General features: G+C 46.1%; 1 protein-coding gene across 1 annotated transcript in view; it reads right to left on the bottom strand.

The window, feature by feature from the left end:
* ARHGAP32 (Rho GTPase activating protein 32) overlaps nucleotides 1-8,420 on the bottom strand; it is a 176,336-nt gene extending 167,916 nt beyond the window's left edge. Inside the window, 1 exon segment of the mRNA XM_039565052.1 lies at nucleotides 8,335-8,420. The gene's annotated coding sequence lies outside the window, so the exon portion shown is untranslated.
* Between the last annotated feature and the right edge of the window lie 7,914 nt (nucleotides 8,421-16,334).

Genomic DNA, 16,334 nt, shown 5'->3' on the forward strand with positions numbered 1-16,334 from the left:
CATAACTGAAAGTACACTGGAATTTTCTGTTGTTAATTTCTGCCATGATGGTTTATAAAGTGTGAAGAGCAGAGTTCACAGGGTGTGAAGAGGTAAGTTTATAAGGCATGAACAGAGTCAAATAAAAACCAGAAAAATAGTTTACTAACTCAGCTTGAACTTTTCTCCTTTTAGTAATGTTTTCCAGCAATTTGCCATCACAGCTAGGTGCCATTAGCACCCAAATACATAATTTTTAACATCCTTCCTACTGCTCAAAGGAGCAAAAGTGCTGCAAAGGCCAGAAGGAGGTTCCCACCCCATGAACCAGCAGGGTGTGCTTCCACCATTGTTCTCAAGCCACTGAAATCTGCATTTACAGAACATTCCTCATGTGTCATTAAACCTGTCTCCACAGAATCCAGAGGAAAAGTGCGTGGTAAAACCCCTGAGTGGTACCCTGCTCTCTGCGGGGGTTGTGCTCCAGGAGGCAGGAGTTGTTCCAGAGTTGTTCTGAAGCACATTGCTGCTAGAGCACAGGGAGCAGAGCCATTGATAACCCGTGGGACCATTCGTTCTGCATAAATACACTCCTTTTTGGGCCCTCTGGCTGCAAATTAACCCGTGCTGGCTTTCTGGACCCACACAAAACTCATCTTCACAGCAGCAGGTTGAAAGCTCTTCCCTCCAGCCCCGCCAGCCCAGGGGCTGAGCCCCTTCTGCCTCAGCCGAGGGCGATCACTCGGGGCTCTGCTGCTGGCAGGGCTCAGCACCAGGACCAGATCCAGCACAGCTGCATTCCAGCTGGCATCCCTGCTCCTGCTGCTCCTCACGCAGGGCCCGAGGTTCCAGCCCTGGCCTTGTGGGGCTTTCCTGGCTGCTCCTGGGGCAGCGCGGTCAGGCACAAACCCCACTGCTCACTGACTGCACCTGCACTCACCTGAAACTAATTCACCACGTTTGTAACCACTCCTGCTCTGGCATTCCCCCAGCAAACAAGACATGAGAAACGAGGAAAATCACAATCAAGGAGCTGAATTCAATATTCCTTGGAGGGAAATCTTTATCTTCACAGAGTCCTGTGGCCACGTGGCTCGGATTTCCCCCTGCCAATGTTTCCAACCTCAGCATTTTAACTGAGTAACAAATTCTCAGAGGAATAAATTTCTCTCCTGAAATTCATATGCAGCAAAGCCAAGACCAGGATTGATGTTGTTTGCACACCCAACAGCTCTGCAGACCCTGCAAATCCCACAATTCTTGCTAAAGGGACAGTGACAGCAGCCAAGCACCTTCTGTCTGCCAGCCCCAAATGGAGAGAACAGAACAACAAATAAAAGGAATTTTGCCTTCCGTCTGTGAGTTTTGAGATTTTAAAGTGTCGTGAATATGTATTTTAAATGAGCAAAGAGGTGATCCTGAGCCTAAAAAGCAAGAAAAGGGATTGGAAAAGGTCAGCACAAACAGGCCCAATACAAAACAGAACATTGTATTCAGGGTCTGTCGGCATCTGGAATTATTTGTGAGCAGCTGCTCCTGAGAAGTTCCATGTGTGGTCAAGCACTGAAAAGGGAGAATGTGCTCAAACCCAGGGACATTTGCTGGAGAAAAGGTTTTTGTGTGATTTGTGTGTCTGCAATATTTGTTAACACTGAAGAGTGGAGAAAAGCTGTATTATTCCTTCAAGTCATCAGTCCTGCACACAAGGGAAAAAGCAACATCTCCACCAAGGTTCTGCTGCTCCAGAACTGCGGAAAAACCGATTCTGTCAACAGCAGAGACACCACTGGGAAACTGGGGGAAATTAATTAAAATGAGGCATGGACTTTGCACAGAATGGGCTGTAAGCTGGGGAGATGTCCAGGGAGATCTAACACAGAGATTCGGGCAGGGTTTCCATGAAGTGTGTGACGAAACTATTATCACCTCAACAAGGCTTAAAAACACTGCATAAACAAAGCCCAGGAGCACAACACAGCTTCACAATTAATACTGAGTTGGAGTTTTGGTTCATTGTCTGCTGCTTTTATATATAAATATATATATGCACACAGAAACTGTGAGAGTTCTTCTTCGTTTTGGTTCTGTTTTAAAGAAAAAGCTTCCCATTTTGCACTCAGAAGCAATCAATCATGGATGCTTTTATAAGCAGGGGAAAATATAATTCAAGTGTCCATCTGCATTCCCAAACCAGACCATGCAGTGTGTCATTTTAAAACAACAAACTTCATTAGAAACAGCAAACTTTATTAGGGTGAAGCTGGCAAGGAAAGCCAAGGCGAGAAGGTAAGGAAGTTCCCAGTGCTCCAGGACAACACTGTGCCTGCACAGCACATTAACTGGGAGAAAAGGGAAGGAATTGGTATGTCTAACAAGGCTTTTTCCCCACAAGAACTCCACTTGTGGTGCAGGGAGCTGTCACAGCAGTTTTTCCAGTAGCGCAATTATCTCCCTATGAAACTTGCTTCCCTCTCCAGAGTCCGGCGGGGGGAAGGAGGGGGTGTTTGTCTTTTCTTTCCAGTAATGAACCCCTGGCTGGCAGCCTCAGCAGCTCTGCTGTGTTTCCCAAACTCACGCTGGCTCCAAGGCTGCAGATGGAAGCTCAGCTCCTCCACCATCCCAGCAACCACATCCCAACGTGTCCCATAAAGGATAACTCTGGGCTTTGCCAGAGCAGCCCCCACACATGAGCAGCAGAGCTCTGACACTTCCACAACTTCCCTGGGGGATTTGAGGATCAGATATGGAAGCGATCAGAGGCTTGTTAATCTCATTATATTGCTCCTGCAAAAAGCTATGAGCAACCATGGCAGTATTAAACAAATTAGTTTGTACATGAAAAAAGTCAACACAGCTTTGGTTAACTTTCAGGGCACGAATTTAAAGGCTCTCTGCAACCACAAATACCAGGATTTAAGAACAACCATCCTCTGAAATTGATATTTGGTGTGTGCTGGCCTTATTTCCCCCCCACCATTAATAGGGGATGGAGATTCCCAGCCCATGAAAATCTAAGTGTTCTCATGTGTGCCCAGAAGCAGCTCTCCTGGTAGCACAGGGAGCTGGGAAAGTCCCTTTAAGGGAAGCTGTCAACACTGAGCATTGCATGAGACCCTGCAAGATGAAGACACCGGTGTAGTTTCCTTTCTTGTTCTATTTTTCACAAGCCATGCCTTGTTTCTGGTGAGGCAAGCCCTCCAGCCAGCCTGCTCCTCTCTCAGTGCTCCAAAAGAGACCACTTTAACCACAGAAAAGGCTCAGATCTGCTCCTACACTCTGGCTGTTCCCTGGGCTGACACCACCAAGAGTTGGTTTCGCAGTAGATTTTGCTGATGCAAAGGGATGTTAAGAGGTGTCACTGCCTTTACCCTCACAGGAGAGTGCCTGAGTATCAAACACATAGTATCAAATTTGTTAGGACAGATGCCCAAGGTCAAAACCCACTCTAATTTCACTTGTAGCAAGGGGTTTGCTGGGTGTTTGATGCCATTCCAAGTTCTGCTAAAGGAAAACATGAAAATACGGTCATGGTCCCTCTTCCCATCACTCCAAATTATGAGATTTGCTCAGAAACTGTGACAAAAAATGTACCAAGTAGTTAACTGCTCTTTTTATTTACCTTTTGACTCTCAATTGCATGGACTTTGGGTTGTCAAAAGCTTTCTCCTAGCACTTCTTTATTAGAACACAAACAGATTTTCACATAGCCTCTGTAGGCATATGCACTTAAAATAGTTGGATATTTCCAACTTAAATAGGTGGATATTATATGTAAATAATTTTTTTTAAAGCATGGCATGCACTGGCCCAGCACATTTACACTCCCAAAACAGAAGCCAGCACAGTGACACTGAACACTGCAGAGAGATACAATGCACATTTACAAATGACATTTATCTCATACAGCAAGCAAAGCTGCTCCACTGAAGTATCAGTAAGAGCAAATGCACAGAGAACAGCAGACTGAAAAGGCTTGGAAATACTGTATTTATTATTTCTGAAAAGGGTTTGTGTGATATCTTGTTATGTTTCACTTTTAAAAGGACAAAACCTTCTGAAATACACAAATGAAAACAAGTGGCCAGAAAATCAAGCCTGTTTGCACGGTTAAAATACTGCTTAAGAGCTGAAATCTCATCTGCCACATTCCAGTCCTGAACAAGATCTGGAGCACTAATTTATAAACCCTGGGGGGGGGGGGAAATGCTAAGAAATCCTTGACTATTCAGTAGCTCTGTGAATAGGAAAATCTCTGTATAATGCACAAGGAAAGGGAGAAAGCCCAGCCCGCTGGTGTTCATTAGTGTCACACTCGAACAGGGACATGCACCCGGTGATCCGGATCCAGTGGGGAGTCACAGCCACAGAACTGCCCCTTCCAAGGGTGGTTAAACCCCACCAGGGCTGCACACTGCCCTAAATCCATCTGTCAGGAGAAAGCAACCACCACCACTGCCCGTGTCCAGGAAAACATCATCTCTTACTCCAGAAAAGCCACAGGATCCCCCTGCTAAAACTGCCCCCAGCTTGAACTGTCTGAAGCAAGAAATGAAGAGCTGAGTTAAACTCTCATCAATGCTCTTGGACAAGGGCTTTCTGGTCTTTAACATCATGGGAAGTGTCAGGTTAGAAGTCCTTCCCCAATCTGGATTAACTGGAGAATTTAGACCTTGGAGAAGCCTTGCAGTGACCCTGAAGTAAATCTGTAACCCAAGGAGCAGCAATACTCTGTCACCTCTGGGTGCTTCAGGAGTTCAGTCAGGTGTGGGACGGGAGAGGGGAGGCCCAACCCTTTATAAACGCAATAATCTGACATAGATGATCCAGCACATCCTGCCTGCTCCTGGGCACACCTGGCTCTGCCCAATACAGCCACTGCCCCTCGCAACCAAGGGTGGCCTCTGCCACTACAGAGCTCCTCGGAGCAGACTGAAGGGGAACTGGAACAGATCTTTTAGCAAGTATTGCACTTTTACTGCTGTTTTACCCAGAGGAGGAAGCAAACTAGATTAGATGTGGATTGCATAAGGAAAGGCAACTGATGGAAAAGCAGGTGTCACATCACCTCCAAGGTGTCTCCAGAGGTGCTGAGATAACTAATTCCACAGTCACACTTTCAGAAGGAGTGAACACGGGATCTAAGAGAAGCTGGAATATAAATGGCACTTTAAAGCAAGGTACCAAGTTCAAATTCCTGCCCTCCTTCTCCTGCCATCCCCACTCTAAATCACACTGGATCTTCCCACCAGCCAAAGGCACAGCTGGGAGTGTGAAATGCACCCAGGTGCTGAGGTTTATACTTCAGCTTCTTTCTGGATCCCCAATTCAGGCATGTTTGCAAGCTCCAGAAACAGTACACACAACCTCCTTCAACAAATGCACAAGAGCGAGCAGCTGAGCAGCTGCACCACTCCATCCTCAGGAGCTGGATGGAATTCTAGAAATGCCCACTCTTCCTCAACCCCTGCCACTGCATCCTGTCACTATTCCCAATATTCAAAAACACACACAAAAGGTGTACATCTGCCTGGTTTTGCTTTTTACATGAAAACACACCAGAGCCTGCCCTGCTCTGACTCAACAGCTAACGAGCTGCCCGCTTTGGCCATTATCCTCAGGACTGGGAAGCTCAGATCCCATCCCAGTTCTCCTGCCTTCTGTCCATCACATCCACCCTTTCAAAGTCACCTTATTTCTCCTTTTCACCAGGGATACTATGGGGTTTTTTTTTCTCTTTTCTTCAGGCTGACAACTGAATGGAAGCTGGGAATAACATTCCTTTTTTCAACATAGGTGAAAACTAAGGGATTTAATTCCCTTTAATGATGACTATCAGGAGCAGAACATCAAAAGATTAAACTGTGGTCCCTGACACCAGGGCATGAAGTTTTCATAAAATATCAAATAATGAGAAACATGGTTTAACACAAAGAAAGATTAAACCAAAAAGCTCCACAAAGGGGGATTAAATGATTATTTCTGTATTTTTGATATAAATACCGAGGATATGTCACACAGGACATTGTTACACTGGTTGTTACAAGACCCAGGGGAGCCAAGGACATGCTCACCAATGCTCTGATAAAATTGTCCCCTCCCTGCATAAGACAAAACGAGGGGATTTTTCCACGGAAAGCATCCCGGGGGGCCGGAGCCTGGGAAAGCTGTGTGCCGGAGCTGGAGGGCGCTCAGAGGTCAGGAGCAGAGGCAGCTCAGCCACGAGCAGAGGACACGCCGTGACACCCAGGTCACCCCGAGCTCCCTGTGCCGAGCACCAGTCCCAAACACCAAACCCCAGCCTGGCTTGGAAGATGTTCCCCATCCCAGGAACACACTCGGCTCTGTCCCTGTCCTCCCAGCCACTGCCCTGCAACACTGCTGCTTTCTGTCCCTCTTCCCCCCAGCCCCAAGGGCAGTGTTATGGGTAGGGCAAGGACTCTGCAACCCTTGGATGTGCCACTCGGAAAAGGACGTTTTTCCTGGAGAAAATCTGAATCAGCACAGCACATTCACTCTGACATCAATAACCAGCAATCTCCCTGAACTCCAAGCATCCATCAGGAGCACTGGAGTAAAAGCAGTAAGTTAAAAATACTCCTATAATCCTGTTAAATGCAAGCTTTGCTTCTAAAAAACAATACCAATTTTATCTCTGTTCTGAAAGGCAGGACATGAGCAAGAGATCTGCCTTCAGAGAGGCAACCATAGTAAGCTCATCCGGAGTTCTGTCATACTCTGGACTCTCTGCACAAGTGACAAAAAGAGGGGATGTCACTGCCAGAACCGAAACCTATTTAATCTGCAGACTTCATGGATGACAAGAGCCATTTGGAGGAAAACTGCATAGATTTTATCAAACCACTGCTAAACTTTGTCTGTCTTCAGCCAGAAACCTCATACTGCACATACTGACATTGCCAGCTTCTCACAAATATCAGAGCTCCTGTTCCCAAGGGAATTCACACCAAACACAAATCCTGTAGCTCCTATTTACAAAATCTGCTCTGGCAAGCATGTGGCTCTATCCTTGGGTGACAACACACTGCCAATACATTGCATTTTGTGCTTTTTCCGTGACGAAGCTGGGGAGTGTAAAGCCTTCAGCATTAGCACACAAGACACAGTTAATTTTTAAATACAGATTTGTTTCCAAGTAAGAGGAACCAAAATTTTCCAACTACCTTTCTCACAGTACCCAAGTCAAACAATGAGCAGATATCCAGCAGCAGCTTTCCTAAGGATAAATACTTCAAGGAAGAAAGAAAACACAGACAAATTCAAAGAAATGTTGCAGTGCTGGTAGGAGCTACTCTCCTTCAGTTTCTGGCAGTGTAAGTGAAGTAGGAGGAGTCAGCATAAATTACCAAGACTTTGTTGATAATGTGTTAAACAGTGAAAAAAGAACCTGCGTCTCCAGCTCCAGGCACCTTGGTTCATAAATAACTTCTGGTGTGGTAAAGCCGCCTTGATCTGTAACCCAGGTAGGTGGTAACAGCAAATTATAAATGATACTGAGTCCACAGCTCCCTCCTTTTTTTCCTCACTAGTAAATAGTCACTCTCAGCCCTGAAGTAGAAAATCCCAGTTGAACTGCAATAGCACCAGGCACATTTCCTATCAGCCACAGCACAAACCCAAACCCAGGGTGAAGGAGATGATTTGCCATGAAGATAATCAGCACTGCCTCATTCCACAAGAATTTTAACGACACACACATGATAACCTGGCCCTCCAGAACTATCACTCCTAAACCCATATCCTATCAACAGCTCTTAGTTATCCATTAGAAAGGAAAAAAATACTCAGCACAGAGCCCTTGTGACTATTGCTGCCTTCACACGAGGCAGACGCTGTGTGCTCCTCTCTGCTATGCGCAGGGTATGGTGCATTTTTTAATAGAAAAAATGCATTTTCTGTCATGTTGATAATCACATTCCACACACTTCACCTGAAAATGCCTCAAGGACTGCTCTCACAAAAAAGGACGGGATGCAAAATCAGACTTTGCCTTCTCCATGCTGGTGGGAGCTACACAGCGCAATGTGGCTGAAGCAGGCAATTAACCTTTCTCCATTCAAAAGCTTAACCACTTAAAAGACACACAGTCATTTACATGGGTTTAAAAATACAGCAAATATTAAAATGAACTTGCATTTGCTGGATGGAAACGCCACGTTCGCCTTTCCTTAATCCCGCTCTACATATTTATTAGGCATCGCCGGCTCTGACCAAGTGTGAAACAATTACATCCCTCGGAGACACGGTCGCAGCACTCCATCGATGAGGGTTAAAATAAAGGAGGGGAAGGGAGGCTCGTCCCGGAGGAGCGTCCTGAGGGCTGTGGCTGGCACTGACCTGTGCGATCCATCGAGGCCGGTCCCGGCTGCGGCTCCGGCTGCGGCTCCGGCGGAGCCCGCGGCGAGCGCGACCGAGCGGCTGCGGGGGAAGGCGGCGGCGGCGGTCCCTCCCTCCATGTTGCGTGTACGGCCCAGAGCACAGAGCAGAGCACAGAGCAGAGCACACAGCACAGAGCAGAGCACACGGAGCCGCGGGAGCTGCGGGATGGAGGTGCCCGGGTAAGGAAGGGGCAGTGGCTGCTCCCGCGCCAGCCCCGCCGCGATGCTCCGGAGCCCCGGGTTCAACCCCCCCACTAAGGTGTGTTTATAAAGGAAAAGCACAAGGCAGCTCGCGGGTCTGGGTTCCCATCCTGCCCTCCCCTCAGCAGCATCGATTCATGTTTTCCTGAGGCTGCTACAGGCATTTCAGCTGTAACCCTTTCCTGGCTGCAGGAGGAAAAGGCATCTCTTTGTCCTGAGCACCTCCATCCCGGTCCCTCGGATCCACGCAGGGATGTTTTCACCTGCCCTGCATGATCTGACCCCTAAATAATACTTAAACAAGTGACCAGTAAGGACCATAAGAGCAGGAGTTATTCCCAGTTCTGCCAACTGGTTAACCTTGGATATATCACATTATTGTGTTCACTGTTCTGCTTCCTCCTTTTGGAAAACAGGGTAGTATTTACTGTGTTCCCAGAGGAGACTTGTAAGTCTTCATTTATTTCTCTGTTTATGCAGCCAGTTTGAAAAGGAGAGGTGTAAAAACTGCTATTATAATTTCTAGTTCATACACCAAACCAGAAATGAGAAATAATTATTACAACCTAACTTTCAGATCCCATTAAAAGACTGAAATCCTTCAACCAGACCACCAGTGCAGCAGTGAGGATGATAAGCTCTCCATCCGAGGCACTGAGGTCTAGCAAATAATAGGAAAGCCTGGATGATGGATGACTCTCAGTCCTGACTTGGCCATCAGCTTGTTGTGTGACCTTCCTCAAGTAATTTTAATCTTTCTGTATCAGTACAGAATGCAGAGCTGTTCTCATTTCTGTGGAGCGGCCCAAGATTTTCTGTATTGTTATCACTGCTACTCCTGCCTGAAGCTCAAAGGTACAAGCTAGAATTTGTAGCAACACTGGATATTGTCCGGCCGCAGCCCATGGAAACTCTATGTGGAATCTAAAGGTTTTGCATACAGTTCCTTTCAACTCAGCAGGATGCTGAGGGTTATCAGTGTAAGTGAAGATTTTGGGGGGGTGAAATTCTGTATGCTCTTTGGACTCAGCAAGACACCAAGTTCAGAAAGACAAGAAGATTTCCAAAACAACACCTTTTTGTTTAAAATTCAACAGAAGAGGCTGCACAACCCCAAATTATACAGAACAGTCAGTATAACTGTTCTTTTTTAGTCTGTAATGGTTGGATCAGCACTGCTTGCTAAATGCTGTATAACCAAGTGACAATAACCCCGTTCATCAGCCCTGATGCCTGAGGACACAGCCAGGCCAAGCATGAGCTCAGCACTTACAGGAGACAGGGAAGATTCAAGCTTGGCAAAGCTGAGCAAAGTCAAACAGGTTATACCCGTTCTGTGCCTAGAAAGCCTAATGATTCTTTCTAAATCCCTCTTTCCCAATGCTAATTTTTCTTTGTTTCACCAAAACAGACAAGAATGGGACAAGCTAAAGATAGAACAACTTAATAGGAAACAACATGTCCATTTAGGAAAAAAAAGCTGTTCTCTTTTTGCATCAGTGGCTGCTGGGCTGCAGGAGCTGTTTGAACGCCCCTCACCTGCAGCTCCCAGTGACAGAGACCAAGGGATACTGGGTGGATTCATCCCAGGGATTATAAACCTCAGCTGGTGGTCTTGACCTCTCTGACTTGAGTGGGGAAGTTAATTCAAACTCCAAGACAGGAGAAAAGTGAAGCACACTGAGAAGTGAAGGGTTTGCACAATGTGATGAGGACACAGCCAGGGCAGAGGTCCCCAGTGGTCCAGGACCCCAAAATGGAATGAGAACACAAGGTGTTCTCCACCCAGGTGTACTACAATAAAATACTGCACCCTAACGTGACCACAGATAGAAAATAAACCCCTGCTTAAAGGAGTGAGGCTAAAACCCAGTTCCATAGCTCCTGGAGAACAGTGTTCAATCCAAGCTGAATGAAACAGAACCAAACAAAGCAAACCCAGAGCTGTCACATCAGAAAGTGATAAAGCATAAAAACACAACAGACACTGTCCACAAAGCATCTGTAACAGCTTAAGGTCTACTACCCTGCTTAGAGGAGTAGAAATAGCAGTGGGGGAAAATGAGGGAAATGTATTCACTACAGCTCCAGCAGACTCTTCCAAGGACCTGGAGCCTGTGACAGAGAAACACAGAGAAGGTGCATTTCAGTGCACAGAGACTGAGCACAGGCACTCCCTGCACAGGCAGGTGTTGGGGGCACGGCAGAGCATTGTGCCCTGCTGTTTCCATGCTGAGATCCCACCTCCAGCTCCTCCTGCCAGCTCCTTTCTCCTCACCCAGGGCTACCTGTTCTTCTGCACTTTGGCTGCAAACCGTACAGCTAAACAATAACAAGGATTTGGTTTCACAGCTAACTAGAATTCACCAGTTACTAGGAACACCACTGTGCACATCCAAGTGTCACATTTAAAAAGGTCTTTAAGATGTCTCTTAGACAACCAGGCTCAAAATTGCTATGGTTTGATGTAACCTCACAGGCTTCCTGCGCATGAGCTGGGTTCTTTCTGCTGCACATAAGTTTCAACAGCAACGGATCATTTTTCTAACACAGACAAGTCCCCCTCCCTATGCTTTCCCCTTATTTAGGGCTTGAATTATCACAATAACAAAACAAAATTAAAAGTGTGACTCAAATTGGGATTTTGTTGCTGTTTTTTCAACTAGGAGAACAGACCAGAGAGGTATCACTAACTGCTCTAATTTGCTGTTAAATTAGCAATGGGCCTGGGAACATTTTATTTCTTAATCCCTGGGGTAACAGGGGGTGGCTCAGAACCAAATTCAAAACAAATCTCCAACCTGGACAGCTGCTCTATGACACAGTTGCACCCATGACCAATTTATTTAACTTCAGGTTGATAGAGCTCACACGGATAATTTGATTTACATAATGATTCAGCTTTCTACCACCTAAATAAACTTTGGGAAGCTGCAACAGCAACTCCTGTTTCAGACAATTCTCTCCTAACAGAAACTTCTGTCAACCAATTAAAGAACAGGATTAGGCAATTCTTCACCAATTCTCACCTCTGCCAGTACTTTCTTTCCACCTTTGATAGTTTCTCTGAGTTTAAACACTATTCCGTTTAAGAAGATAAAAGTGCCAAGCAAGAGAGGATTTTGAATATAACCTCTTCGATTGCTTGAGGTTATCTAGGCAGAGAAAGACCAAGTATGCTGCAAGCCTTCCTCCCTTGCTCTTTGCATAATTTTTCATTAAATTAAAAATGGATTGCCACTAATAATGTATGCATGATAAGACACTGTAGGATTGCTTTTGTTTCCAAAAGTGAACTAATTTAATGGGAAAATAGTTCAGTGTTAAGATATACAATTTTTTGAGTAAATTATTTGAAGCAACACCATTTTTGTAGGGTATTTTACAACCACAATTTTAGGTGAGGTGCTGCTCAATATGCAGTGAAGCAAGTTCAGGAAACAAAGACAAACTGGACAGCTGGAACCAAGAAACTAAAATATTTAAGAGAAGATCTTACTGCTAGCCCAAGATGAGAACTATTTCATTGCTAATTAACGATATAGGTCACAAACTGCTCTCTCCTGAGGATTATGACAGGACATTTGCCTCCCCCAGACACAGAGTGCAGTTGTTCAGGGCCTGTTTAATATAATTTTATATGAAAAATGGTGGTTTTATACCAGAAGGACTCGATGAATCACAGCACAAGAAAGAGAAAACCAGGTTGCACTTTGTGACTGACAAAACACATGTAAAAGCCTTTCAAGCTGTGCCCACATCAGAGGCTCCTCCGGCAGGGTTAGGCTGGATGAGGCTCCCAAGGGCTGCCTGCATCCGTGCTCCCACATGAAGGCAAAGTGCTGAGCAGGCATCTCCCAGCCCCTGTCCAGAGGGACATTCCTGCACATTCTCCCGTGCAAGAGCTACGCCCAAGGCTCCACTTTACATACAAGTGCACTGCCACTGCTGCACACCTCCCAGTTAATCATCTTAAGGGCCATTTACCCAGCCATGCGTTACTGCATGTCTGGGACAGTTACTGCACCTCCAGACCTCTGTCCTGCTGAATTCCTTGGATAGACCTTGGATTTGTGATGCCCAACCCATCTGCTGCAGGCGTGTTACTGATTTCATAAACTGCAGAGTGAATGTGTTTATCAAGGGAAGGAGAGAAGAAACAATTTAGGATCTCAGTGAAAACCCAGCAAACGCCTCATAGCAAGAGGGTGACTGGGATGTGGAGACCAAGCTCCACTCACACGGGGTACATAACGTGGGACCTCTTCAGCTCCTAACCAAGCCTTGTGTTACAAGGAATCAAATTCAGTTTTTGCTACAAGACAGGCTGTAAAAGCAACACTCAGCAGCGCAGTCATTGCTAGAGATGCCAAGCAAACACATGGAACTGAGTGTCCCACCTCCCCTTCCTAAAGCCGAGCCAGGCTGAGCCATCAGGTGCTGTACCTGTGCAAAGACATTGGCACATTCTGTGGCACTCCTGCACAACAGCAATGCTGCCAAGCCTGACACTCCACAGTCAAATCCACACTGAGAACTCAGATCCTTTCGTACGAGTTTGCACTGTAAAATGCATGTCAAAAGCTCCAACAGGACACTCAGACTTCAGACACAGCACCAGAAAAGGAAGCTAAGGAGCCCCTACCTGGCTCCAAGTCCCTCATGGGACACACAGCATGTGTTTTTAAGTCATGAACCACAATCTTCACTGGTGGAATCCCTGTCAGAAGAAGAAATAGGAACTGCCTGCAACTTACTGTTAGCGAAACCTTATTCCAGGGTAAAGGGGAACAGCCTCGTGGAGCAGACACTCAGCTAGATGAGTAATTCCAGCACTCCCACACTGCCTTTCTTCCTCCCCCAGAACAGTCTGAGCAAGCTGCTGCTCAGGACAGGTTTGAGCTTGTCCTGTGGTACTGTGCCCAAGGTGTGTCTCTGTATGTGATCCACCTGCTCTGTTCAGCACTGTCCATAACCCCTCAGCACCTGCCCTCAGGGAATGAGCAGGCACTCAGAGGTATTCCCCTCTAAAGTGTCTTAGACATGACAAAAGAGAACTCTGCAGTGCAAAGGAAACAGCAACCTTGGTTAAAAATTTACATTTTCACAAGTTCACTATGGAGACATAGATCATCAGTGTCACAGATGCTCAGGAGTAGCTCATTCCTTGGACTTGTTTCCACCTGGCTCAAGACTTGAAAATCTGTCTCACTGAGCCTAGAGAAAGTGCAAGATAAGCTGCAAGGACAAGAAAAACTCCTGAGGGATGGAGAGCAGAGATGTGAGAGAGGGAAGCAAGCACAGTAATTACCACACACAAGGTCTGAGTTTCTCCAGCCTCAAAGAAAACAGGAGCAGGTTTAGCAGCAGGGAGAAGCAGAGGCAGCTCAGGGGAAAGAGGTGTTTGAGCTCCTGACACTGCTGTGAAGAGTTCTTGCCACCCTTAAAACTCATGGCCAAGAGAGAAACTCTGTTCATTAAAGCTGGATGATGGAAGGGGCCCGTGAGGGAGAGGCACAGTTTGAGCCTGAATATGGTGGAAAGCAGCCAAGTCCGAGGAGTGGGGGAACAGATCAAATGGCAGCAGCACAGACACATTTCACTGCCCCCAGGGCACAGCTCCCCCAGGTAACAGCATCTGGCCCCCAAAAGATGGCAACTCATGGAGCAGCTTCTTCTCCAGAGCAAGAGCTTTGCACTAGCAAGGACACAGAAAGAACATCTTGCAAGTGGTTTGAGCATCCATGTATCTATAACCAGAGGAGACTGCACAAGAGTTGAAAAATTCAAATGCTTCCCCCATCTATCCATCCCTCTCCTTTCTGAGCATCATTCCACATTTCCCCATTTCCACTTTTCAGCCCAGCTGCTCTTAAAGTACAAGCTGATCCTCTCTTTTGTCATATGAACTGAAAAATGTGTGTCAATTGTGAGTGCTGTGGGCAGTCCAGACCACCAGAGCAGTGCACCTTTGGGCTGCAGGAAGGTATCCCATGGGATTGCACAGTCCATCCTCTGCAGCAGGAGTGATCTGACTCCACACCTGCATAGCAGGGAGCTTCCCATCTGGGAGAGCTGGGAACTGCATTAAGCATCTCTGCTGTAGCTGTCAGGCACTCGGTGGCTAAATACACAGTCCTACAAAGGGCTCCACTTTGCTTCTTCCCCAGGTGTAAAGCTGGCAATGAGCTGCTCTGGTTTTATATTAGGCAACCACGATTTGACTCACAGGAATATACTGTAATAGCTCTGGCAATAATTCTGCCTCTATCTCACCTCAGTCCCCGCCTGGATGAAAGCTTTTATTTAAAATATCCCCCAAAACAGTTGCAAGGACTGAAAGAGAAGTGAATTTCTGTCTTCTGTGTCACTGCCTGCTCTTATCGCAGCCATCATTCTCCTTTCACTGACTCTCTCTGAAACAGGGCTATGGTTTTGCCTGTTCAGACATTAAAGTTTGCAGATACTGTGGTTTAAGTACCTCCATCTGTACAATTGCTCAGTTCTACTCTTTCTAATCATGTGCAGGCAGTTAAACCTTCCTTCTCCACACTCAACATACAAGTACTTCATCTAGGAAAGGATATTGCTGATGTCCTCCCTGTGAAAAGCAGGGAACTGAAAGTCAGAAGAGGAATGATTACTCAAACATTCCCAAACCTGCCTGTGTAACCTCTCAGAGCTCACACTCAGTGTCATGCCAAGTTCTCCACATTAACCCATAAAAGATTTCCTCAGAGATCAGTGACTTGGGACTGATGAGGAAGTCAGGGCACACATCCCAGGAGGTGAGCCTGTGAATCCTGCAGGAAGCTTCACTTGACTGAAGCTGCATCTGCACAGACACTACTGCAGCAGGAAGGTATCTTTAAATGACCTCTGCCTTGCTCTCATTATTAGAAGGCATTTTCAGAATCGTTCCTCTTCTACTTAAGTGTGTTTTAAGCCACATCAAATGCCCAAAAACCTGACACCCAACTTCCACTTTGCCCTGCTCCTCACATCTTCTCACATCACTGCTTTACTTCATCAGGTTCCTGCTCAATTGCTTTCTCCTTTTCAAGTTCTCATCCTTTGTTTCCTGCTCTCCACTTTATCACCCTGCTTTCCCACTCGAATCCTTCATTGCCCTGCTGTTACTTCAGCCCTTCCACAACCTCTTATCCATATTCTTCTTTCCATTCTTTCACTCCTTCATTATCACAAAATGTCCTGTATTCTCCTTTCCCAAGCGTTGCTTTCTAAGAAACCACTGTACCCTGCTACAATTAAAAAATCAAGTCTTTTCAATCAAGTCTTGCAACTGTTAAACCCTTGGAGAGAGGTTGGAAAAAGCTGAGGAACACTGCTTGGTTTTAATTTTTAACACTGTCCTTCTGGTGCCCCTAAATCAACATTTAATGCCCACAGCTTTGATGGGCAAATGAAATGCTAAAATCCAGCTAAAGTTAAATCAATTATCCAGAGGTCTTGACACAAGCATTGACACCTTGACACCAAGAACACTTGATAAAGTACAGGATTTTGTCTCCCAGGTCATTTATCCAGACACGGGACACATGGTTATGCTGATAGAGATTTATTTTCTTGTCTCTGGAAAAATGGCTATGCAAAGCATTCCCTCTCCAAGCACAAAAGAGGTGACAGTCTCTCCCCTGCTCTGCAGCAAGTTTGGAAGCTGAAGAAGGGAAAGAAATCCAGTTAAATCAGCTGAGACTGCTGAAGGGAGACAACACATGGTACTGTCAAGGTGGGAGA

Source organism: Corvus cornix, chromosome 24 (assembly GCF_000738735.6).
Source record: "Corvus cornix cornix isolate S_Up_H32 chromosome 24, ASM73873v5, whole genome shotgun sequence".
NCBI lineage: Eukaryota > Metazoa > Chordata > Aves > Passeriformes > Corvidae > Corvus > Corvus cornix.